Source organism: Lycium ferocissimum, chromosome 9 (assembly GCF_029784015.1).
Source record: "Lycium ferocissimum isolate CSIRO_LF1 chromosome 9, AGI_CSIRO_Lferr_CH_V1, whole genome shotgun sequence".
NCBI lineage: Eukaryota > Viridiplantae > Streptophyta > Magnoliopsida > Solanales > Solanaceae > Lycium > Lycium ferocissimum.
Genome location: NC_081350.1, coordinates 8185549 through 8212259, shown reverse-complemented (window position 1 = coordinate 8212259; position 26711 = coordinate 8185549). Strand labels below are relative to the sequence as shown.

The 26711-nt window shown below is 35.8% G+C and overlaps 1 pseudogene; it reads right to left on the bottom strand.

Moving 5' to 3' along the window:
* Positions 1 to 6615: 6615 nt before the first annotated feature.
* LOC132031559 (ubiquitin C-terminal hydrolase 13-like) lies at positions 6616 to 25387 on the bottom strand (annotated as a pseudogene).
* Positions 25388 to 26711: the final 1324 nt, after the last annotated feature.

Here is a 26711-nt window from a genome sequence, read left to right as displayed (position 1 = left end):
TTTTGTGTACATAATTATGGGCATAGCGGGGTCTGTCCCGCTCATATGATATGTCAAACTCTTAGGGCTCGTAGTCACGTGTATGTGGATAGATATATATACGGCCTTGTCGGCCTATATTTTTGTATATCATCTTCTTGGCCTCGTCGGCCCATGTACGTTGTTGTGGCACGGATGCCCGTGATATGATATATGATGGGCGTTGTCCAATAAGGACTATTACGGTGTATAATTATAATATTTGAACGATCATGGCTCACTAAGTATTATGTGATTATATGATGATGGGTACCGGGTGGGGTAGCCTTAGGGTGCTCGTCGCTGACCCCAGTCGGGTCGTGACGGGTGTATAAGCTCAAAAGGCTTTATATGGGTTGAAGCAAAGGCTCAAGGGCTTGGTACGGCAAAATCGATGCCCATTTGTCTAATCAAGGTTTCCAAAAGAGTGACAATGATGCTACACTCTATGTGAAGACTCTCCCTAATGATGGCTCATTAATTGTTTCTTTATATGTTGATGATTTTCTTGTTATAGGCAGTGATGATCAAGAGTTGCAGAAATTTAAAGTGAAAATGGAGAAAGAATTTGAAATGTCAAATTTGGGAGAGATGGAGTATTTTTTGGGGCTGGAAGTATACCAATCAGATGCTGGAATTTTCATCAAGCAGCAAAAGTATGCTTTGGAGACATTACTTGACGACTTCAAGACCTTATTTAATGTATGCTACTAGTTTGCTTTCAAGATTTATGCAAATCCCAGCGACATTCATTTTGCAGTTGCGAAAAGAGTGCTTAGGTATTTAAAATGTATTGTACAACTTGGAATATGGTTTAAACTGGTTGAAGAAGGTGCTTTGCTTGGATTTGTTGATAGTGATTGGGCCGAAAATATTGACGATATGAAGAGCACTACGGCTATGTTTTTTCCTTGGGTTCTGGTGTGTTTTCATGGAATTCAAAGAAGCAAGAAATAGTGGCACAATCCACTGCAGAGGCAGAGTATGTAGCAGCATCTACATCAACAAATTAGTCTATTTGTTTCAGTAAAATTCTAAAGGATCTTGGAATGGAATTGGAAGTCGCAACTAAGATCAAGTGTGATAACAAATCAGCAATTGCAATTACAGAAAGTCCAATGCAGCATGGTAAAACAAAGCATCTCCTTGTCAAGTTTCACGCCATTAGAGAAGCCGAGAAAAACAAGAAAATCAAGCTTGTTCATTGTGGTTCTGAGGATCAACTTGCTGATATATTTACCAAAGCTCTTCCTAAATTCATATTTGAAACTCTTCGTGGACAACTTGGAGTTACCAGCAAACATCTCAAGGAGGAGTGTTGAAGTATTGAGATATTTAGTGCTATTATTTCTTTTTAATTTAGTATTCTATTTCTGAAATTTAGTTGTTTAGTTGAGGTAAAATAGGAGTTTATTTAGTACCTAGGTGAGATAGAATAGGAGTCTTTCAACTATTTATTTCTTTAACACGAATGAATAAACATTAGAATTTTTCTAGTTCTGTATTTTTTTCTCTTCTCTGTGGAAACAACAAGTTACAATGGAAAAAAGAGTATTCAAAGTTGAAGTTCAATTTCTTTTAGAAGTTATAATGTCTTTTCTAATATTTTTCTTCTATTTTTTGTTTGTTTGTTATGGATAAACATGCTGTACACGGAAGATCTACTATCATGCTCTAATATTAAATGAGCAGATCGATACCTGGTGCCTTAAAACTTGTGATCAAGCTAATCGTTATTAATTATTTTCATACTTAGACATAGATAATGCATGCATCATGATAACTGAATCGTTTTAACTTGAAATCGTAAACATTCGCCTTAATAGTCTAAAATCAAATAAAGCTTTATACATAGTTTATGAAGTGCAATGACAATGTTTTAAAGATAATACATGATCTACAATGTATATGGAGCTTCTAACAGACTAAGGATTACACAAAAGGAAAACACCTAGACATAAGACAACCACTGATACAAGAGACTTACCATAATTGGAAGGAGTCAAGTGCTTATCTTGAATCCCCATATCTGATTTCTCATACCACCTGAAAGAGGAAAACAAAAATATTGTCATGCAAGGTTGGGTACATCAACATCCTACTCACCAAGTATCATTGACTACCTAATTCATTTAGGGCAAAATTAAAAAAAAATTAAAAAAATATCATGTTATGAATATGCAATTACGCCATGTAAGGCATATCATAAAGTTAGGAAAACAAATAGGAGTAGTTTAAAACATTCTCAGTGAGCTGAACAGTGGCCTTAGACCTTTTTCATAACATAATATACATAATGTTTGAAACTTTAAGCAAATTAACTTATATCTGTGGTGGAGTACCTAGTGTTACTAATTACATGTGCATAATTCACCATCTGTATCTCAAGGGGTTCGATCTTGACTCAATCAAACAAAGCGTTTCACAACGATGTCCGGTGATTTCGACATAAACTTAGCTAGCAATATATATTATTCCTACCAAGGGAGACTATCTAACCACTCAAACCAATAGTTATGATCATAACCCTCAACGTATAGCTTCAAGTATTTGGTCCTTTTGCAAATACCCTATCAGTTATCTAAGGATGCTCTCAAAATATTTTCATATCATTTGTCACTTTTATCCCTTGAACATAATTTTTGTAATTGACTTAATGGCTCAACATATCATTTATTTCATGAACATGAGTAAGTCCTGAAAATATGTCATGGGACTCATAGAAATCTTAAGTTTCTTTGAAACACCATTAATGTATGAAATTATAATTATAAGGTTCGAAGTCTTAGCATAAGTAGAAAGCAAGTCTTTTAAACATGAACCTATCCATGAATCATTACGAAACATAATATTTCAAAATCATAAGTTCAAACATTTCATAGAACATATATCATGACATTCTTAAGATAGCACAAAAACAATATTTTCATGAAAGACATGAAAAATGATTGCTCGCTCGCCCTCACGAACTCTAAAGGCACCACTTTCTTTCTAACTTCTCCTCGTTCCCCTCCTTAGAAGTGTCTAAATAGAAAAAAGATGCAGGACATAAACAAACTTCCTCTATTGCTGCTAATTGCTCTTCACAGGGAAATGAACTAATGAATTTATTGTCTCTTTATTACTACTCATAAGTTCGGATATCCCATAAACTTTTGGATATTCATAAGAGTATTAAGATATCAAATGGTTTATTTTTTCTCAAAGCGAAAGTGTCCAAGAGGCGATTTTTCTCACGATCAACTAGAAATATCGAAGTGTTCCGACATTTTTTTTGGCGATCAAATACATTATGAGGAGGTCCAAATCATCCTACGTTCAAAAATACACTATTAGGAGAGAAGAATTTAGGGAATAAACATAATTGTACTCTAACCTTGATAAATAAAATAATTCTTCTTATTTTAAAAGAAAATTATAAATAAGTAGCTGAAATTGTGGGAAATGAAATAGAACCGTCAAAATATAGAAATGAGAAATGGAAAAAAGAAAAAAAAAACCAACGAGACACAATAATATAGAGATAATAGTCAAAATACCCCCCAACGTTTGACCAAAATGCCTTCTTCTATATTTAATTATATTTGGTCTTTAATTTCCCCTGGACAAATTTTTTCGGTATTAAAATGCCCTTTTTTTTTTTTGCACGGATTTCCCTATCAATCCCCAGGCGCTTGTCTTTAATTTTTGCCCTCAAAACGTCACATCTTTAATTTCCCCCCATCTTTTATTAATTTCCCTTCCTCCATCTGGGTTCTACTTCAAAAAAAAAAAAAAAAAAAAAAAACTCTCAATTTTCCATACTCCATTTTCGGTATGAGGATCAAAACTCATACCCAATTCTTCTTCATCTTCATCAACATCATCATCATCATCTTCATTAGGAGTTGAAAAAAAAAATCACACCAACTTCCTCAAATTTGATCCAAAAAAACCCAAATGTGAAAGGAAGCTTCCTAACATCAAGTAGAACAAAGTTCATCCATTAATTTGATCAAACAATCAAGAATTTAAAGAAACCCACTTGGTGTTCTTTAGCTTTCTCAAATTCCTAGCAATGGAGTTTAATTTTCTCCCCAAATCAACTCAAAGAATTAGTGCTTAAACAACTCAAAAGCAACAAGTAACAACTCCAAACAAGCAACTTTCAATCATTTTCTTTAACAAGATTAGATTTTCAACTTTTTTTTTTTTTTTTGAATTTGATTTGGGAAAAAAAACCCAAATGTGAAAGGAAGCTTCCTAACATCAAGTAGAACAAAGTTCATCCATTAATTTGATCAAACAATCAAGAATTTAAAGAAACCCACTTGGTGTTCTTCATAGCTTTCTTAAATTCTAGCAATGGAGTTTAATTTTCTCCCAAATCAACTCAAAGAATTAGTGCTTAAACAACTCCAACCAAGCAACAAGTAGCAACTCCAAACAAGCAACTTTCAATCGATTTTCTTTAACAAGATTAGATTTTCAACCTTTTTTTTTTTTTCCGATTTTCGTTTTTTTTTTTTCTTTCTTTTTTTTTTTTTTTTGAATTTGATTTGGGAAGCACAACTGATTATAAGAATAATCACTATCCTAGCTCTAAATTTATAATGGGTATTATTTTGGCAAAAAGAATGGAGATGGGTATTAAATAGGGTGAAGAAGAAGATGAAGTAGCACTAAAAATGGAGGGAATTTAAATTTATTGTGGCATCTATGTGTGATATTTTCGCTCCAAATTGCGTCGGATCTACATTTTTAAAGCTATAACGCGCCAGGATATGTTCACGCTCTTGTCCAGCTACAAAAAAGTGCATTTTGATGACTAAAATTTTGTCCGGGGGGTAATAGGACCAACACAAGGTTAGGTGTGTAGTTGGCATTTTGGTCAAACGTTGGGGGGTATTTTGACTATTATCTCCAATAATACATGATTCTTTTTCAACTTTTACAACACTTCTTCTATATTTAATTATATTTTCTTTAATTTCTAATCTAATATCCAGTTCTCGAATTGGGACCCGACTAAACATTTTTTTTTTTTGCACGGATTTCCCTTCAAAGGCGCTGGTCTTTAATTTTTGCCCCTCAAATTACTGGTCTTTAATTTTTTCCCTTCGCTTAAAAAAGTGGCCGAAAATACCCCGAGGTTCTCGGTTTGAAGAAAAAAACAAAAAAAAAAAAATCCAAAAGAGTGATGACTTGTATTAAAATATTCAACAAAAGTTTGCCTTGCAAAATTTTGCAAGGCAATTTTTTTTTTACTCTGCTAGAATTCTACAAAAGTTAGGCCTAAAGAATAGACCCTAATTAAAACGATACTAAGTCTTGCGATTTTTTTTTTTTCGGCGGGGTTCGAACTAGAATCATGGGGTATTTTAGGCGAAGGAAAATAATTAAAGAACTCCCGAATAAAGGAAAATGTTTGCCCTCGACTAAATCCAAAATAGCACGTTGCAGGACCCATTCTGGAGGTCATTTGCACTTTTGGCCCTATTTTGTGCTGGTATTTAATTTTTGGTCCTCAAGATAAGTAACTTTTTCGGAGGGCATAAGTTTATATTTTCACATCATAATTTCCCGCAAGTTGTATGGGGGCCTAAAAAATCTTATATGCCTCGCTAGGCATAAGTTCAATTATGAAGGCCAAAAGTTAAAGACCAGCCTATTTGAAGGAAAAACTATGCAATATCTTCATTTCTAAAGACACTCTCAGCGATATTTTTATTTTGTACTTTCCAAACCCGAAACTAAATATACGATTAAAATTTGAACTACAATCCATATTGGTGTTTTCAATTATATTTGCTATTGTCATATGAGCACAACTCATGTTAGTTCTGACGTTTGTTACGTTTTTTGCAATTTGTCGGACTTGATCGTGCTTCTCCCTATTATATAAAGGTGTCGTCTTTTTAGGGGCTTATATTTTGTCATGTGTGATATTTTCTATGCCAATTGCGTAACTACATATTCGAACTACTGCAGGATATGTTTATTTGCAGCTACAGTGCAGAGTGACTACCAATAAGAGGAAACCATGAATCGAGACGGGCCTAACATTGATAGATGTTATGAATCTTGAGTCTAACTCAACCCCAAAAGGTAGATCAACAGGTGAAAATTTCTCAAGACAATATAAAGATATCAAATTATCCTCATCCCGCCAATGTTGGACGTTATTAGCATGTGGAAAGCATATAACATTTATGTGTGAATATTCTATTTCAAAGTGTATATAGAAGTATTTGGCAGTTAGTATGAGATGATTTATATCTGATTTGGCAATCATTACCATACATCTAAAAATAGGAGAGAGTCAAAAACGAATATCTATACATGCTCGCCCAAAATCGTATGGATTGCCTACATTACAATTGACAGAAACCAATTTTGCCAGCAAACTTTCTCAGCCAAAAAACGGGTGCTTGCTCAATGAAATATCAACATATATGTTTGCCTCGAAGGACAAAAATTATACTACCACGAAGGTGGCATCTCCACATTTAACTTCCAAGCCTCTATCTTCTGCTGAACCTAGTGCACTTTCTTTGCAAAACAGCACGCTTCCCTTTTGAAATTAGTCATCCTGTAACGTAGAAGTAATTTGGAAGATTATCTAGTTGTAGTCTTGTAGATCCCAACAGGCTTCTCAAAATTGTGTCAGTTCTGCAGAACCAATATTAATCAGTTATACATGTATTGAAGAAACAGGATATTTCACGCGTGAAAAAGAGTACACATTATAAACAACACGGCTTTCCAATTTGAGGGAATTTCACTCTTGAATGGATATTACGTGCGGCTAAAAACAAGAAAAAGGGTATTTGTATTCGAACCTATGTTCTGCAAGCATACCAAAAAGGAAGCAATTCTGAACTGAGAAATTTGTTTTATTTTTAGACCATGGAGTAAATTGATAACGAGATCCACTGAGGAAAAATAACAACATACCCAATGTAGTCCCATAAGTGGGGTATGGGGAGGGTGGTGTGTATGCAGTCTTACTCCTATCTTGTGAAAGACAGAGAGACTGTTTCCGATAGACTCTCAGCTCAAGTAAAGCATAACAAAATCAAGTATGGAAAGGGAATACAATAGTGAAGAAGTCATGCTCAAAATAATGGAGAAGAGAACAGTAGCAACAAGAAGTAATACGGCCGAACCAACAAAAAAAAAAAAAAAACAGGAAACAATAAAATCGAAGGATAAGATAGTAGAAGAGTAACAATAACAATATTGATAAGGAAAATTAGACAACGTTCGATTACCTACTAATCTTCTACCCTAATTCTCAACTTTCATATCTTCCTATCTATGGTCATGTCTCCGGTAAGCTGCAGGTGTGTCATGTCCTGTCTAATCACCCGCCATAGCCAACCTCTCACACCTCCTCATTGAGGCATACGTGCATCTCCTCTTCACTGCTCGAACCATCTCAACATCACCTCCTCATCTTATCCACCACACAAGCCACTCCCACCTTGTCCCGAATATCTCCATTCCTAATCCTATCTCTCCTAATATGCCCACACATTCATCTCAACATCCTCATTTCCGCTACTTCCATCAGACGATTGTAATTTTTAATACATAAAAAAAACTTAAATCTCCTTTATGAATTTGTAATAACTAGAAAAAAAAAAGAAAAAAAAAAGACAATTCAAACAGTTTGAACAGCGTTGATGATTAATGCCAACTTCCTTTTTTCTTAATAAAAAAGATGATTAGGGGCCATTATCCAAGAAAAAGAAGACTCACATCTAGTGAGTCATTCCTGCGCAACTTTTAAGATCCATCGAGGGTACAGGTAATTATTATAAGAAAAACAAAATTTAAGCAATCAAGATCATGAAGATTCTCCAGAAGATGGCCAATTGGCCATGCCCAAAAGCATCAATAGATGTTCTCTCAAGATAACTAATGGTGAGAACCCTTGCTCAACCCCACACCATGAAACAAAAGAAACCCTCAAAAGTATCGGTTCTTCACCTTTAAAAAGTTGGGAACTTAATTAGCTTCTGTAGTATAGTTAGTGCCCCAGGGCCAAGCCCACTTTTCTTTCCAATATGTTAAGATTCTTGCTCCGCCACAGTCCTCAGAAGGTTTCTCATAGATATGCTTAGAAATTGTAACATACATATACCTGGTTGGCAGCATATGATCTTTTTGGAGCATTGTCAGTGTGCCTAATCCAAGGCACTGCTCCCAAGCAACATTAACATCTCTTTTCTGGAAACCAATTAGAAAATTAGGTACCCAAACACATATGATGAGGACTATGCATCGACAAAGATGGAAAGGAAGCGCCACATACCTGAAAATGGTTGGACACAATATCCGAATCCTGAAGGTACTCAGGACAACCCATCCATAAAAATCCAAATTTCCACTGCGGAGCAAAATACCACATGTGAAAGAATTTCAAGAACACAAAATTACAAACTTTATCTAGAAAACGACTGAGAAGCTTTCAAGATGACAATTCCCTGAATAATATGAGAAATGCAAAGGCAGACGATTGAGTACCTTTAGAAACTCCTCATCTGGAACCTGCAATTTTTTCTGAATGCGAGCTTTAACTTCAGTCAACGTCTCAACCACGTGAAAAACCAATAAAAAGGGCTCGCTAAAGATCTGTATTCCTGTAAACACAAGAGAAAAGAATTAAAAAAAAAAAAAAGAGAGAGAGAGAGGGGGGGGGGGGGAACCAAAAACAAACAATTCAAGGAAGAATTTCAAGAATAATTCAAGCAAGCTCCATCAAAGATGCCACCGTCGCCACCTTCCGCCGCCATCGCCATCGCTAGTCAAAAATATATCACCACCACCACGCCACCCTCCGCCGCCACCTTCCGCCACCTCAAGATAAAAAACTGTTCAAGAAGTAAAAAAGGGGTTCTTTTTTCACTGTAAACCCTGATAAATTTTGACCCCTGAAAAACAAGTAAAAAATGAGTCTTTTTCCAAGAGGGGTTGTGGGGGTCAAGTTCTTGATTTTCTTCAAGAATCATTTTCTAAATTACTTGATTCAAAATGGGTAACTTCTTGTCATCAAGATTTTGGGAATAAGCAATTTTCTGGTGCTTTTCATGACACAGAAGGTATGCAGCTAGGTCAGAAAGGTGGTGGTGATAATCATAATCATCAGCATAATCCAAGGATTTTCAGCTATTCTGAGCTGTTTATAGGGTCTAACGGATTTAGTGAGGATGAAGTTTTGGGAAGTGGTGGATTTGGCAAGGTTTTTAGAGCTGTTTTACCTAGTGATGGAACAGTTGTTGCTGTGAAATGTTTAGCCGAAAAAGGAGAGAAATTTGAGAAAACATTTGCTGCTGAATTAGTGAATGAGAAGAAGTTCCGTGGTTATGAAGGTGGCGGCGGCGGAGGGTGGCATGGTGGTGGTGAATATGTTTTGACTAGCGCCGGCGACGGCAGCGGAAGGTGGCAACAGCGGCGCCATTGATAGAGCTTGCCTCAATTTTTAATTAATTTGAAAATAGTTAAAATAAGCTAATAATATGATGGCACGTGTCCTCCATTAAAATGAAGGGTATATTTGTGCCCAAATTATAACGGTAGGGGTATATTTAGCCCAAAGTATAATGAGGTATATATTTAGCCCTTTTTCAATAGTTCAGGGGTATATTTGGCCCTTTTCTGTTAAAAAAAATATAAGGATAATTTCAGAGTCCTCCTTTCAGGTTTCGCGTCGTGGCACTAACCTGGTCTACAAGACATTTACCTCCCGTACTTTAATTTTCATGCAACAATTATTTTAACCTATTTGTCATTAATGTAAATGAATTATAACTTGACCAATTTACCTTTTCTATTCTTAAACTCTTATAATTAATTAATTTTATCAAATTCTAATTTAACAAATGTAATAGTCTTTTGGGGTTCATAGCTTCGTTGGAGAATAGAGAGTTTTGCGCCTGATTTTTTTTTTCTTTTTCCGTTGTATTGCTAGGCAACCCGATCCCTTGCTATAATTTGAGTCTGGATTCAATTTGTACTAACTATTCTTTCTATTCGATTATAATAAGAAAATGAAAAGGCAGAACATGGACAAGCATAACAAAGAAAACAGCATTCCCCACAGTTGGGCCATTAGAGATTATTCAGAATTGGATTAACCCTAATTCTTCATATCTGGATGCTGAGTTCTTCACAGTATTTCTTCTATGAGACGAGAACTTTGATGTGGGAAGTTGGGTTTATTCCCAGATTGTCATTCGAAGAATAAGTTGAGTTCTTTTGGGATTGTTAAACCATTAACTATGCTTTGATTTCTATGGTATTTATTCTAAAAGCTTTGTTAAAGAAGAAATTTTGATAGAATATATATTAATTAAAAAGGGTAAATTAGTCAAATTATAATTATTTTACATTAAACATAAATAGGGTAAAAGAATTGTTACAGAAAAATTAAAATAAGATAGATAGATGTAATATTGTAAATCATGAGGGATGTTAGTGTCACGAAGCGAAACCTAGAGAGAGGTTTCTGAAAGTATCCAAAGAAATTATTGCAACAATACTTTTTCAAATGTACTTACTGCTTCATTTTGAGCTGTGTCCATCATAAAATAATAAACATGAATTAAGCGACTATGAGGATCCAGTTTTTTCTCCTCTTCAGGAGTCTGTAATGCAGGAAGTGTGTCAGTAGTATGCAAACATCTATAAAATCTATGCTACGACTACTACCAAGTTTATACTCAAAACTCAGAATGGCAGATAGAAAGAAGAAAATTGAATGATTGAAGGTAAGCGATCCGGTCAATTACTTCAGCAGTTAAAATCAGTCTCAATTGATCAAAATAAGGTGGATTCACTGATCTAAGAAGTTAGTGATTATTAAAAAAGTAATCAGTTAAAAATTGTTTTAGCATGATTATGATTTGAAAGACAAACTCATGTTAAGATAGCATGCTTTGGGTGGACAGCAGTTTGGGATGCTTGTTTGACTCAAACAGCATGCAGAAAAGAGGCTTCACTCTATGTAAGAGACAGAGGAGGATCCAGGACTTTAATTTGATGGGCCAACCTTTAGCTTCATACAACTGAACCCGGTACACTTTTGAAATTATGGATTCAGAATCTATAATTTGTTAAGGTTTTATTGGAAGATTGGCAAGGTCAAAGGGTACCAAGATGGCTGAAGCAGATATGGAGAACCATTCTATTGTGCATCATATGGACTTTATAGCGGTACTTTATTTATAAACTTTTATCTTATAAAAAAAATGTCGATTCTAGAAAATGAAGCATATATACTAATGGCATATCAACGACATCAGAACAGTATGACGGATGTAAACAAAGAGAGGTAAAGAGATGCCAAATATTCATATGACCAACATTAAATATGCCATGTCTCAGTGCAATAGCTAGACGGTCAAGCAGGGAACGACTGAAACAATCACGAAGATTTAAGCTTGAAATGAAATAAGAAAAACAGTGAAATGAGTGACATTCATATATATCCATTGCCCAAAAGTAAAATCCTACCTGCTCTTATGAATAAACTAAGGAGCAAACATCAGATACTAGAATGTACGTTCTCTGCACGTTGCGTCCCGTATCAATCATCTAAGTTCTCAATCCTTTCATTAAGGGGAAAAATCTGCAGTAAAGAGATGGATGCAAGGTTACAAATGCTACCAAGGAGCAACTAGAAAACACAGTATTATCATGTCCTTCCATGAATCTTTTTACCTCCTCCAACAAAACATATATTATCCATCGTTTAATTACATACACAAACACATATGTATCATTACATCATTGTTCAATAAATATACATACAAAAACAGATGTATATATACTTTTTTCTTTAATCTAATATTTTTTTGGTTATGCTGTACTGCCTGCAGCACCATATAAAAGTGTCCTTTAGAAAACAAATGAAATAAGTAAAAGAGATCAAATTTACAACCAGTGCGCTTATCTGAGTACTGTTGCGAGAAGCATCTCAGCAGATCCAAAACCACAGTAAAAGGAAGTTATGCAACATCGTAGTACCTTATATATCTTGTGGCAAAAAACTTCCAGCAATCTTAGTTCAGCATCCCGCTGTGACAATTCAACCTGCACCATAACAAGAGATAAGATGAGTGATTCTCTTGCTACAGAAGAGACCAGGTCAGTTGTTCCCATCTCTCCTAGTTCCCCAAACGTGTTTTATAGATTTTTAACTTATCTGTAGAGACGGTGAGAGAGTTCAAAGACATCCAGTTCTAAAGCACAAGAAAATCCGAAGTACCTTTGTTTTCAGGTCATCAAAAACATCTCCTATGGTACTTTGTTTTGGCAATCTGATAGTATGGATAGTCACCTGAAAATGGTCAGTCCAAGATTATATTACAGAAAGCTGAGGAAAAAAATGTGCAATAAAAGCATAAGGAATGCCTTTCAGCACTCACTTCATCTTTGGCAGCATGATAGAAAGTAACTTTGAGAGTTTTTAAGCCCTGCAGCTCTGGTAAAGGAATATCCAGGACTTCATAATACATAATATCTGAGGTCTATCCAAAGAGGGGGATGATGTCAATGAACAATAGTTACTAATAAGCAATTATATGCAGCAAGCAGATACTTGCATATGTATGTAAATCCAAAAAAGACAAAATACCTAATTCTTGTCACTCAGTATCTCTGTGCGACGATCAACTCCACGATACCTTATTGGCTGAGGTTTTGGCTGCTGTGAGTAGCAGTTATGTGATGTAAGCCTTACTTTTGATGGATCATCCAAGCCAAGGTGGCGAGCTAAGCATTCAACAACTTTATCATAGTTGTTCTTCTTCGACCTAGAATTATGTGCCATCGATTAATGAAAAGAGTTGACATAAGATACAACCTACAACTACTAATTATACAAAACCAGATACATATAACTTAAGACGGAGCTCGTCCTCTTTGGGTTTCTCCAATGAGCGAAAATGAACAACCTGGAAACCATCTAATAGAGCTTATTATGGTAAAAATGATCAACAACAACAACAAGCCCAGTATAATCCCACCATGTGGGGTCTGGATTATGGTAAAAATGATAAAGCTTTTAAAATATACAGCTAATCGATCATTTTTTTTTTTTTTTTTAACTCCGTCACAGTCGAACTAGAATCCTAAATAGGGTGAAAGCGAGCAAAATAAAGTACAACAGGTGTACTACCAAAGATATTATCATCAACATCTATTGCAGTACTGTAACAATCTTTTATACTTCAGGAGCCAATATCACAATAAGAGCATGCAGCACAAACTTGGTGATTGTGGACGTACTCCAAAAAAGAAGGAACCTCAGGAAAGCGATATTGTTCATCGCGTTGCTTTCGAAGGGAATTCTGAAAGAAAATAATGTCCCCGTTTTCTAGCTGCAAAGCCAGAGTAGTGCATAATAATTGTTATTGCTAAAAGATCCAATTGAAGAAACAAAAAGAACAATTATTGAAAGAAATCAACTATACAAGCAAATGCAGAAAGACCCCCAAAGTGGCTACTGGCAATTGATTCCACATACCTGCCAGCCATGAAAGCTCAGCTTCCTGTCAATATTTTTACATATCACTTCTGGTTCAAATCTTATTTCCTGCGAATAACAAACCCTGAAAAATCACACATCATTTGTTTTGAGTTATAAAGCTAATAGCAAGAGAAGAAGAAAATTAACCTCAAAAAGGTTCAATTTCTTCATCAGGCGAAAAGCCAGCCAACTCATTTAGCTTTGCTAATATCTCCAACGGCTTGCCACTTCCGTTTACAAAAAGCCGTCCAACATACCTGACAACAAAAAGGAAATTAAAGAGAGACCAAAAAATCCTCATCCACAACATGGCCTGTCATATACACAGCCCCAAGCAATTGGACTTTAACAGCACTTCAAGTTTCAAATTCATTAAAATTTCGGATTAGCCCTTTTAATAAGATGTCTTTATCAAGTCCAAAAGAAATCGCAAAAAAATCAATGAAGGCAGTCTTCTTACTTTTTCCCTTTTTCGTTGTATACTCATATGCTAACTACGGTATCACATCTGAATCTTTACAGTATTTTAGACCTCTGGGTTGAGCAAAAGTCAAAGCACCATTCCCTGTACTCAAAATAAATGAGGAAACCCCGAATTAAAGACAAAAAAATTCACTACTTTAGTGAAAGTATTCCAGCTACTGAGAAGCAAAATGAAATACCTTATCTTCTCTTTAAGAGGGTCATAAAGTTTGAAAAATAGAAGAATTTCTTCCTTGGTCGTCTTCCCTGGTAGATATAAAGGTTGCAAATCCTGCAAGAATACACAAAATAAAAAATAAAACGCAAAAGTAAAATATGTTGAATGAAGCCTCACAGAGTACACATGCACAAGTCAACCACCGAAAAGGAAGACAAGTAAGCAAGTGATGCATTACCAGGCATAATTCTACTTCCAGAAAAAGTTTTAGCTCAGCATTGTTCCGTTTATTCGAAACCTCTCTCAGTTCACCAACCTGAAAGCTCGTCATGCAAGATCATTAAAACCAAACTAATCAAGCACCCCCATCCTTTAACAGATCGTAGAAGCCATGCACTACATAAGAAATATTGTAAGACAAAAATGATCACAATACCAGTCACAATTGTCAAGCTTCAAGAAAATTGGGCCTGCGGGGTCCCAAAACCTCCAACCAAAAAACATGTTGGGAGAGTGGGGCCGAGGGAGTTGGAGGGGAAGGAGGGGGGAAGCAATGGACTTGTGGACCAGTAATGGATGAACAAACATGATCAGAAAATTAATTCTATTCACTAGCAACTGAAAACATCTATTTTTCTAAGCAAGGGGAAATTGGTTGATGTCAAGGTCATAATCAAAGTTTTCAGGAAACAAAGTTAAGATTGCAATAACTACTACATTCCTTAGAGGATTAGAGTTCAGAAATCTTTTTGGTAATGGTGGTGTCCTGGACAATTTGCACAAACCTCGACTATTCCACCAAGTATCTGCTATCTTCTACCAGCACAAGTACCGAGTTGAGACCACATAACTATTGTTGAAGAAGTCACTAATTAAATAAAAGTACGGTCTCTCTAACAATTTAAGCTTTTAGATGTACCAGTGCAGGCAGAGGTCTTAAGTCCGAATCTCACTACCAACCTTTATCAAGAAGAGCTTCCACGTGTTTGGTTCATTAATAGGAATCAAGCCTGCGCGCGAAGGGCGTCTTGAAGATATAATTAGTTATTATATAAAAGTATCTCTCTAAAACAACTTAATCTTTTAGATGAGATGGTCACATACTTCAACAACTGTATTACTTTCTTTATTCTTGCATACATACAAATTGATTATCCTTACCTATAGCTGCTATTTTTGAAAGGACAGATTAAGCACATTAAGCACAAGAAATTAATGAAAACTGTCCCATAAAGCTGAAGAAGAAATAAAATAAATTTCTTTGAAGGGCTTAGATCGTATAAGGAATGACTGGTAATGGATCATGGCTTCACACCACTACAAGAATATCATGCTAAGATCATTCTTATTTTTCAAGTGATGTATAAGCCCAAGAGAACAAATTGCATGTGGAACACCGAACAAGAAATATACAAAGAATAGCACCAGTAAAGCTGCGGTCATAACTCAGACAATGAGCACACTGCAGAAAGATGGGCTTGTCAGACAGAACTTACAGTTTGAATTTCATCTTGAGCTGTCAATGTACGATGAGGCCGATACATGTGGTTCTGGCGTTTTGCCCATAGCCAGTAACGTTGAAATTGAACCGGTATACCAAATGCCTTCGCAACTTCCTCCTGGAAGCAGATGAACCATGGGCGGAGCCACCTTAGGTGAAGGGTGGTCAAGTGCACACCCTTCGTCGGAAAATTACGCGGTGTACGTAGGTTAAATGTTAGCTATACTGAGTAAATATTTAATTTTGCACACCTTTAACACAAGTGAGAAGAAAATTTGCACATCCTTCGCCAAATTCTTGACTCCGCCACTGAGATGAACCATCAGACACGTGCCATACTTAAGACTTACAGTGATTGACCAATGACATATGTTTATCTTATCTGCTGAGAGAGCCAAAACTTTTTGTGAAGCCCCACCATCTAACTATTAGAAAACTTCTTGTTCTCATTTATATGATTGTTTGTTCCCATCATTTTTTTACCTGCGTTATCACTCAGAATTCGGAGTTTTATCTTTTAACTCAATATAAAACACAAGTACAGAAAGTTTACATCCCATATTTCAAGTTGTTGAAGCAGCAAGTTTCACATGAAGCCTCTGTTTTAAACAAGGGCAAACTGAATTCATTCTCGTGCAGTATATACAATTGCTCGTCATGTTTGGTAAGAGCGAGATGGCTATAACTTATAAATCTATGACAAAAAAAAATGCAACAGAATGATAAATCTACCTTGAATTGTGTAAATGGCATCTGTTTCTGAATACGAAAAGTACGCACGTTATCATGGTCCACAAGATCAAAATAAATCTCCTTTCCAATTTGTTCAGCAAGGTCTTCATCACGAGCTACCTGAAAATGAAATGACTAATTTCAGCTAGAACGATTCCTAAATATAAATATGCAAGAAGTAAAGGATAGAGGCTAGAAGTTGAAACAAACCTTGATGATTGTTTAGAGACAAACCTCTTCTTTCTCCTTTCCCTTTCGTTCATTTTCTTGTTGCTCTTTCTCCAGTCTTATCTGAAATTTGAGGTCGATAAAAGATTACTATGACTGGACCAGTAGAATGAAAAACTAAATCAGCAGTATTGAGTAGAAACCCATCCAAAGCTGCTAGGCTATGTCCTTCTCATCCACATTGCATATAACTCGTCACTTTCACGAATATAAACAAGCATATACACATTTGAATATTTTATAAGTTCGAACGATGAATTGTTGCCAAAATATAGACTACTAGAATTCATCAAAATTCTGAAAGGCTAAGATCAGACATAACTCCGACAGCTGGAATTACTACGTGACCTACGGATAGTCTTAGATGCTCCATGACACTGTGTATGTGTGATGTTGCGTTTGTATCGATCATTACTTTGAATCCCGCTACTTTGCTTCTGCTCATATAAGATGACAGTTATTTATGTAATTTGCCTAAGTCTTGTTAAGTTATCCAGTTTTTCTGGGCAGGGTAAGTGCTCCTTTAGTGCCAATCACTGCCTTTCAAAATTGCACCGTAACATTCACATAGAAACACAGAAAATAAATTCATTCAGTATCACATTTTAAAGACATTTTACATTTACAGCAGCTATAAAACAAAAAAATTCAAAACTACACCAAACACAGCTACTTTAAACAAAACAAAAATACTCAAACCGAGTAAAATGTAGAAACAAGGTGAATACACACAGCAACACAGCTAATAAATTCAGTAACAATCACATTTTTAGAAGAAATATTAGGTCAACTTTACACCGCAATCACAGAAGACTATTCAGCACATTTACTTTCAAAATACGCTAAACAGAGCGAAGTTGTAAAAACAAAGTGAAATACAACCGCATTTTAGGTCAATTTCACAGCACATTCACAATCGGACTATAGTTAGCACATATATTTTCAGAACTACAACGAGAAAAACTACTGTAAGCAAAAAAAAATACGCAATGCAAAGAAGAACTGTAAAAATAAAGTGAATATACACAGAGAAACACAGCTAATAAATGCAATAATAATCTCAATTTTTAGAAGAAAATTAGGTAAATTTCACACCGTAGTCGCAGCTGACCACATTCAGCACATTTATTTTCAAAAAGCCAAAAAAAAACGCAAAGCAAAGTGAAATACACACGGCAACACAGCTAATAAATTCAGTAATAATCTCACTTTCAGAAGAGATTTTAGGTAAATTTCACACCGCAATCACAGCGGACTACATTCAGCACATTTATTTTCAAAAAGCCAAAAAAAAAAAAAAAAAAAAAAAACATACGCAAAGCAGAGAGAAACCGTAAAAGCAAAGTGAAATATACACACAGAAACACAGCTAATAAATTGAGTAATGATCACATTTTTTGATGAAATTTTAGGTAAATTTCACAGCGGACTAAGTGCAGCACATTTATATTAAAAAAACTAGTGTAAAGCAGAGTAAAAGTGTAAAAGCAAAGGAGTTGACTGAAGAGGAAGATTATTACATTTACCGGAGAAGAAGTGATGACAGACATTGCCGAAGAAGGTAAAATCGGCGGTTACTTTGTTGAGTTGGATTGCTTGCGTCACAAGGAAGAGGTACTCAAGGAAACGGTTTCTATTTAAATTGGGATTGTCCCGTCATTAGGCGTCTCATTTTCAACCATCTCTATTCCAATTTACGTGATACATTTTGAATTTCGATTGTTAAATTTTTTTTATTTTAATCATGAATTTTGACATTTAATTTTTAATTTTAAAAAAAATTAATTTACATGTTTTTTCTTGTTTTTGGTTAAACAGTATTTTTCATTAATGGCCAAAAAAATATTTACATACAAAGTAGAAGCTGGACTAACTGCTATCCTTAAAGAAGTCCTCTAATCTCTACTCTAAAAAATATACTCCTTCCATTTCAATTTATGTGAACTCATTTAGCTTAGTATACGTTTAAGAAAGAATGAAGAAAACTTTTTTTTTTGAAATTTGTGGTTCAAAATAAGTCTTGAATATTTGTGTGTTCGTAAATCACTTATAAAGTGAATTTGTTTTAATTAGGAAAGAGGTCATTCGTTTTGAAGTATGGGGTAAAAGGAAATAGGTTCATATAAATTGAAACAGTGGGAGTACTTAGCTAACTATATCTCTACTCTACTAAACTTAGCTAACTATTGAAACTAACAACCAGTAGATTAGGATTTACATTTTCCATTACAAGAGAAGATAAGATAATAAGCAGAACTGCAACTATGGAAATATATTCAGCCTCTGCAAAGCAGACTGCCATTTAACATTAGCTCGACCTCGGGTGTGTAAATGCATGACAACTTCCTTCAGCACTTGAGCAGCTACTAGTGTACCTAGCTGAAATCTGATCTTGTTCCTTTCTCTCCAAATAACATCAACAATCATAGAAAATGCACAACTGAAATAATTTACATAGTTTGAAACTACAGACTCCCTCCGTCTCAATTTATGTGGCACCGCTCGACTAGGCACAAAGTTTAAGAAAGAAATGAAACTTTGTAATTTGTGGTCCAAAATAAGACTTAGTTACTTGTGCTTAATTATTTGTGTATCTGTAAATTATCTCATAAAGTAAAATTGTTTCTTAATATAGAAATGTGTCATTCTTTTTTAGACAATGTAAAAAGAAAAGTGTGTCACATAAATTGAGATAGAGAGAGTAAAAAGTATTATAAGTCACAATAATTAACAATTAATATTTAAAGAGCATACGAATAAATCACGGTAAAAAAATTTCCTGTCTAACTCTAGGAAAATGAAAAGTGTCATATAAACTAGGACAGGAAAGTATATATTTTAACATTTGTTATATTCTGCATTTTTTTCAGTGGAGTTGTAAACAGGGGTGATAAAATTAGACCACGATAATATAATTGGTACAAATCATTTAAGTGTGGACGAATTAATGAGTTTGGGGGTGGTGACCTAGAACTTTTAACCTCGCTTACTTCATATTCAATTTTTTTTTTCCACTTTTGACCTTGAAGGTTTGTCCAAAGGGCAAGTAGGGGTCAAAAGTTAAAAGTCCACACATCTATATTTATATATAATATAAAGTAAAGAGGCATAGACAAGGTGATGTGACACCTCTTTATGGCTAGCATTCATATTTATCTTTTTTCTCTTTTTTTTTTTTTTGAATTTTCTCTACTTTTTATTTTATTTTCCACTACTTTTTATCTATCTTTGTAACAACATTAAATGGCTCAATAATTAAGCAATTACCAGCCCTTCTTAGTGGATAACATCAGTTTTCATTTTTCAATTAAGGGACAGCCGTGAACGTTCAAATTAGAAAATCAAAAGCCTTAGCAGTTTCCCTTTTTTTCATCCTCTTTCATTGACAATTAAATGTCAACATTTGGCATGTTAAATGTGTGAAACAGTGAGGAGAGTAATTCTATGATTTGTGAAGGTTAACTAACGAAAGGTTGGAGCTTTCAAGAAAGGGGAGGGAAGACAAGGAAAAGATTGCTCTCTTAATTGAAGGAAGTAAATTATTTTTTATTTCTTATTTCTCTGTATTACTTTTTGTTTTATTTCCTTTTTCTTTAGATTTGGTAGAGTATGAGTTAAAGCATGAGAGTTCTGGTAAAAAACATCTTCTTTTTTCTTCCCATTTCACTATCGTAGTATTTGTCTTGCGAGTTGAACTTATTTTTCGTTCAATTGACGTTGTAGTTTGAATTCTTTACTTTTGTCATATGCCATAACTGCTTCTTTATTTATGATCATCTCGAGCTTTCTTCCTTTGTCTATTTTCACTGATGAATTCATACGAAAGAATGATGTCGAGTTCAAAAGTAGGAGAAATTGTTTTGAGAAACGGTAAAATCGTGAGGATTTGTTTAGTGAGTTCAAATTAGAGATTAAATGAATACGTTGAGAAAGAGATGACAACTAGCAAATAATAATACGTCATAAAGAAAGGAAGAAAAAGGAAGGAGAAAAAAAGAGAGAAAGAAAAAGCTACAAGAAATAAGAAATGAGAAAGTAAAGAAAAAATATGACAGAGTGTGGGAGCTTTGGATACAATTCATCACGGTTCAAGTATGTGATATGACAAACTTCTTTTTCCGTTTTTTCTCCTTCTTTAAACCTATTCTCTAAATGAGAAAAAAAAAAAAAAAAAAAACCTAGCTACAAAATAAGACAAGTTAACTAGAATTAAATATATCTAAAAATATAGGAAGTAGTATATACAATATTAATTAGCAAAATTCAAGATTTCTCAAGTTGTACTAAAATAATGAAACATACTGTTTTTTATTTTCTTTTGGAATGAAATAAGTGCTAAAAACGACTTATAGTCCTAGATTAGCAAAAATATTGAAAATGAAATGGGTCAAAATTATTCATCTGTGTCAATAATATGTGAGAAGCATGTATAAATAAACATTGATTGTCTCCCATTTTATTTTTAAGCGGTTCGGTTATACATATTGTTGTGATTTACTAAAGCATAGACCGTATATATGCTATCAGTACTCGGAGTGGTAAAATACTCCAAAGTACTGAAAAGAAGTTGATAAATCTCGAGCTAATTGCTGAAGAAGAAGAAGAAGAGGAACAATCTGATGTGCCAACAATTGTTGATGAGGTCTAGACAGAAGTTCCTATTGTTAAGCAAGTTGATGTTGTTCCAGTAAATTCTAAAAAACAGAAGGGCAGCAATGGCATTAGCAAGTCAATGGTTAAAGGGCTTTTCGTCCTTTGACTCAATTACTTAAAGCCACACCTCCCTTTCCTCAAAGGTTGGCAAAGAAGACCGAAGATGCTAAAGGTCAGAGGTTCTATGATCAATTGAAGCATGTTTCCATGAACATCCTTTTTCTTGATGCCTTTCAAGAGATGCTAGGGTTTGCCAAATATTTGAAGGAGCTATTGACTAAGAAGAGACCTATCAAGCATGACACTGTGAGTTTGACTCATCGTGTTAGTTCTATCATATCCACTACCAATGTTCAGAAGAAGGAGGATCCAGGGGCCTTTACTATTCCATGTTCTGTTGGTCAGCATGATTTTGCTCGCGCTTTATGTGATAATGGGGCTAGCATAAGTCTCATGCCTCTTGCTATCTATAAGAAATCGGGTTTGGGAATGCCTAGACCTACCACCATGTGATTGTAAATGGCTGATGGATCTATTAAAAGGCTTGTTGGAGTTATGGATGATGTGCTTGTTAGGGTTGGTGAATTCTTATTGCATGCTGATTTTGCAATCCTCGATTGTGCTATTGGTAGGGATATTCCTATTATCTTGGGGAGGCCATTCCTTGCTACTGGAAGGTCCCTTATGGATTCTGAAAAGAATGAAATCAAATTCCGAGTCAACAATGAGGAAGTTACTTTTCAAGCAAGTAAGCGGATGAAGTTACCGAGTGCTTCGAATTTTTGTTGAATAAAGTTTAAATTGAAATTAGATAATCAAAGTTATATTAAAAGAGAAGTGACTAACAATTTCAAAGAAAGAAAGAAATAACAGAAGAAAGCAAATTACCTTTTTGACAAACTTATCAGAGAATGTAACTAAGTTGAAAGCCATCATTTTGAAACCTTGCAAATGTTTTTCTATTGGGAACTTATATACTGAAATGGCCTTTGATATTTATCAAGACCTTTGGTATCAAAGCTGGAGCTTAAATTAGAATTCAAGGACTTAGGGAGCATTAGGGACCTGTGCTTTGAATCTGATTGGTATCTAGATTTGTTTAAGCTAAAACTGACATAGAAGTCACTTTCAACATTAAAAACTCCCCCCCAACCCCTGTGACCCCTTGTGAGTAGTGAATGGGTTCATAAAGGTCTTCTTGGGTTTTGGTTTTACGATTATTTTCAAAGCCAAACCTTGACTAGATCATTCATTACCCTGTCTATATTAACTGTTGATCTCCTAAAAAGAACTAGAAATTAAAATCTTGAATATGATGATTATGGCATCTGCCTTGTCTTGTATCATTCCTGTGTCTGTACTGCTTCCCTTTGGTTGTCTTATTTGTTGTTGTTGCTCTTCATAACTTAGTAACCATTTATTTTTATTTAAAAAAAAAAAAAAAAAAACTGAAAAATAAAAAAAAATAAAAAAAAGAAGGGGAAAATACAAGGAAAAGATGGGGAGGTGTGTTTTCGGATGAGATATGGCTACTATGAGTTTCTACTGATATCTTTCGGGCTTACCAATGCCCCGGATGCATTTATGACTTTGATGAATGGCATCTTTAGGCCGTTCCTTGATTCCTTCGTGATTGTGTTTATTGATGACATCTTGGTGTAATCCAAGAGTAGAGAGGAGCATGAGGTCCATCTCCGTACCGTCCATGGGTGTTCGAGAAACATAGTTTATTTGCTAAATTTTCTAAGTGTGAGTTCTAGTTAGAGTTTGTGGCATTCTTGGGTCATGTGGTGTCCAAGGAAGGGATTATGGTTGATCCATAGAATATTGAGGCTGTGAGGGGCCTCTATTGATGTGGTGGATGAAGTTGTTGAATTTAAAATGGAGGAAGAGTGTTTGGGTGAGGCTCTAGTAGCCATTCTTGTGAACTTCGATGCTGATGATATGGAAGGTTATGTGGAGACGGTGAATTCTCTTGTGGCGTTGAATTCCTATTCTTATCAACCAAATAAGCTTGACCTTGATCTTGAAAACAGAAAGACACCTCCAGAAAAATCATCTATTGAGGAGCCGCCGAAGCTTGAGCTTAAGCGACTTCGCTTCGCGTACGAGGTATGAATTTACGGGATGTCTTGATAACACTTTGCCAGTGATTGTGTCTGCATTGTTGAACAATGAGCAGACAAAGAGGTTGCTAGAAATTTTGCGAGAATACAAACGTGCAATTGGGTGGACCATTACAAACATTCGGGGTATTCCTTCTGGTATTTGTGAGCACAAAATTCAGCTTGAAGAGGAAAGTACACCAAGTGTTGAACATCAAAGAAAATTGAATCCATCCATGCAAGAGGAGGTCAAGAAAGAGATTATAAAGTGGTTAGATGCTGGAGTTGTTTATCCTATTGCAGATTGTAAATGGGTGAGGTCGGTCCAATGTGTTCCGAAGAAGGGAGGCATCATGGTGGTGCCTAATGCTAAGAACGAATTGATTCCTACAAGGACGGTGACTGGGTGGCGTGTCTGTATGGATTATCGAAAGCTAAATTCTGCTACTTGCAAGGACTATTTCGCCATGCATTTTATTGATCAGATGCTTGATCGAGGGTGGCGGGAAAGATGTATTGCTTCTTAGATGGGAACTGCAGCTCTGACGAATAAATATTGCTCTTGAAGACTAGGAGAAGACTACTTTTATGTGTCCTTATGGCACGTTTTCTCTCAGCAGTATGCCATTTGGTTTTTGTAATGCACCGACTATTTTTCAGCAGTGTATGATGTCTATTTTCTCAGATATGGTTGAGGACTTCTTGGAGGTCTTCATGGATGATTTTTCAACTGTGGGAGATTCGTTTGATGAATGTCTGAACTATTTGGGTTGAGTCTTTGAAGAGATGTGAGGAGACTAATCTTGTGCTTAATTGGGAGAAATGTCATTTATGGTGAAGAAAGAGATCGTCCTCGGTCACAAAATCTCTAAGAAAGGGATTGAGGTTGATCAAGCTAAAATTGATGTTATTGCCAAGCTTTCTCTACCTATCTCTATGAAAAGAGGCTGAAGTTTCTTGGGGTATACTGGTTTCTATCGACGCTTTATTAAAGACTTTTCCAAGATAGCGAATCCCATGTGCAAGCTTCTTGAAAAAGAGGCTAAGTTTGTGTTTGATGAAAAGTGCCGCAAGGCATTTGATGAATTGAAGGAGCCTAACTTCTGCTCCTATTATTGTATCTCCTGATTGGTCTCTGCCATTTGAGTTAATGTGTGATGTCAGTGGTTTGGCTATTGGTGTTGTGCTTGGTCAGAGGCATAATAAGATCATGCTTCCGATTTACTATGTCAGGAAAATGCTCAATGGGGCGCAGATGAATTACACGGTGACTGAGCAAGAGCTACTTGCTATTGTATATACTTTTGAGAAATTCAGGGCCTACCTGTTCGGGTCCAAGGCAGTGGTATAAACCGATCATGCAGTGTTGAGGTATTTGATGGTGAAGAAAGATGCAAAGCCACGATTGATTAGATGGGTCCTCTTGTTGCAAGAATTTGACTTCGAGGTGAAAGATCGCAAAGGGTCCGAAAATCAAGTAGCAGATAATCTCTCACGGTTTGAAGAACCTGGGAGACCATTAAAGGAGCTTGATATAGATGATACATTCCCGGATGAGAGGGTTTTAGCGGTTTCTTCTGAGATGGCACCATGGTATATAGATATCACCAACTTTTTGGTGACAGGTGTTATTCCAGATGAAATCAAAGCATATCAGAAGAAGAAATTCTTGAGCGACTCTCATCAGTATTATTGAGATGAGCCATATTTGTTCCAGGCATACACCGACAATATCATTAGGCGGTGTGTCTGGAGTCGGAAGTGATGGATATTCTGAAGGCTTGCCATGACTCTCCTGTTGGGGGTCATCATAGTGGAAACCGGACTGCAACAAAAGTGCTTGAATGTGGGTATTACTGGCCAACACTTTATCATGATGCTAACTTGATTGTGAAATCCTGTGATGAATTCCAACGACAAGGTGCTATCTCTAAGAGGCGTGAGTTGCCTATGAACTATGTGATGGAAGTTAAACTCTTTGATGTGTGGGGCATCGACTTCATGGGGCCCTTTGTGAGTTCTGATGGCTGAAATACATTTTGGTGGCTGTGGATTATGTCTCGAAGTGGGTTGAAGCAGTGGCTTTACCCAATAATAAGGGGAAGAGTGTCATTAAATTTCTCAAGAAAAACATCTTCACCCGATTTGGCACTCTACAAGCATTTATTAGTGATGGCGGTACACACTTCTGCAATAAGGGGTTTGCAATACTTTTTGAAAAATAGAGTGTTTATCATCGAGTGGCCACTCCTTATCCTCTGTAAATGAGTGGCCTGGTGGAAGTCTCTAGTAGGGAGATAAAGAGTATCTTGGCCAAGACGGTCAATGTAAACAGAACCGACTGGGCTAGAAAACTTGATGATGCTCTTTAGGCATACAGAACTGCATTTAAAACGCCCATTGGGACTTCTCCTTATAAGCTGGGTTTTGGCAAGGCGTGTATCTACCAATTGAACTCGAACATAAAGCCTCTTGGGCTCTGAAGAAGTTGAACATGGACTAGAAAAAAGCAACCAAACTGAGGTTGTTTCAGATGAATGAAATGGATGAATTCCGATACATGCCTATGAAAGGGCGCGTTTGCACAAGGAGAAAATGAAGTACTATCATGATGTCAAGATCCTCAAGCGGGACTTTCATAAGGGTGATTTTATTCTGCTGTATAATTCCAAGTTGAAACTTTTTCCAGGTAAGTTGAAATCCAGGTGGTTCGAACCTTTCGAACTGGCGAGTGTTTCACCCAATGGCTCAATGGAGTTTAAAACCATGGATGGGTCTCAAACATTCAGAGTGAGTAGCCAGAGGGTGAAGCACTACCATTGGTGCATTGATAGGGATAGGATCGTTGACAGACACCAGTTGAAGCATACGGGGTCAAATCCTGATCCCGAGTAGAGTGGTAACAACGTTGTACCGCAACATTAAACCAAGCGCTTCGGGCAACACATGTTTACATTATGTAACTTGTGTTCTTTTGTGTAGTAGCTTTTGTGTGGTTTGACATTTGCTTTGGTGTAGGATGAGAATGCAGGAAAACTTCAGGCTGAGAAGCAGAATACGAGCCGTAATAAGTTATATAGACCATATTTTTTTATCGTAAAAGTGTTGCACAAAATCAGTCACTCACTGTTGGTGATATGCTTAAATACAATAGGGAAGTATGGGCCGTATCTCAAAATACGGACTGTATCTTCTGGCGTGAAAGGTAAGAAAAACTTGTCGAAACACTATTTAGTAACACACTTAAATACGACCAGCAATACGGGTCATATCTTGAAATACGGTCGGTAAGATATGATCCGTATTTAAGAATGGGAC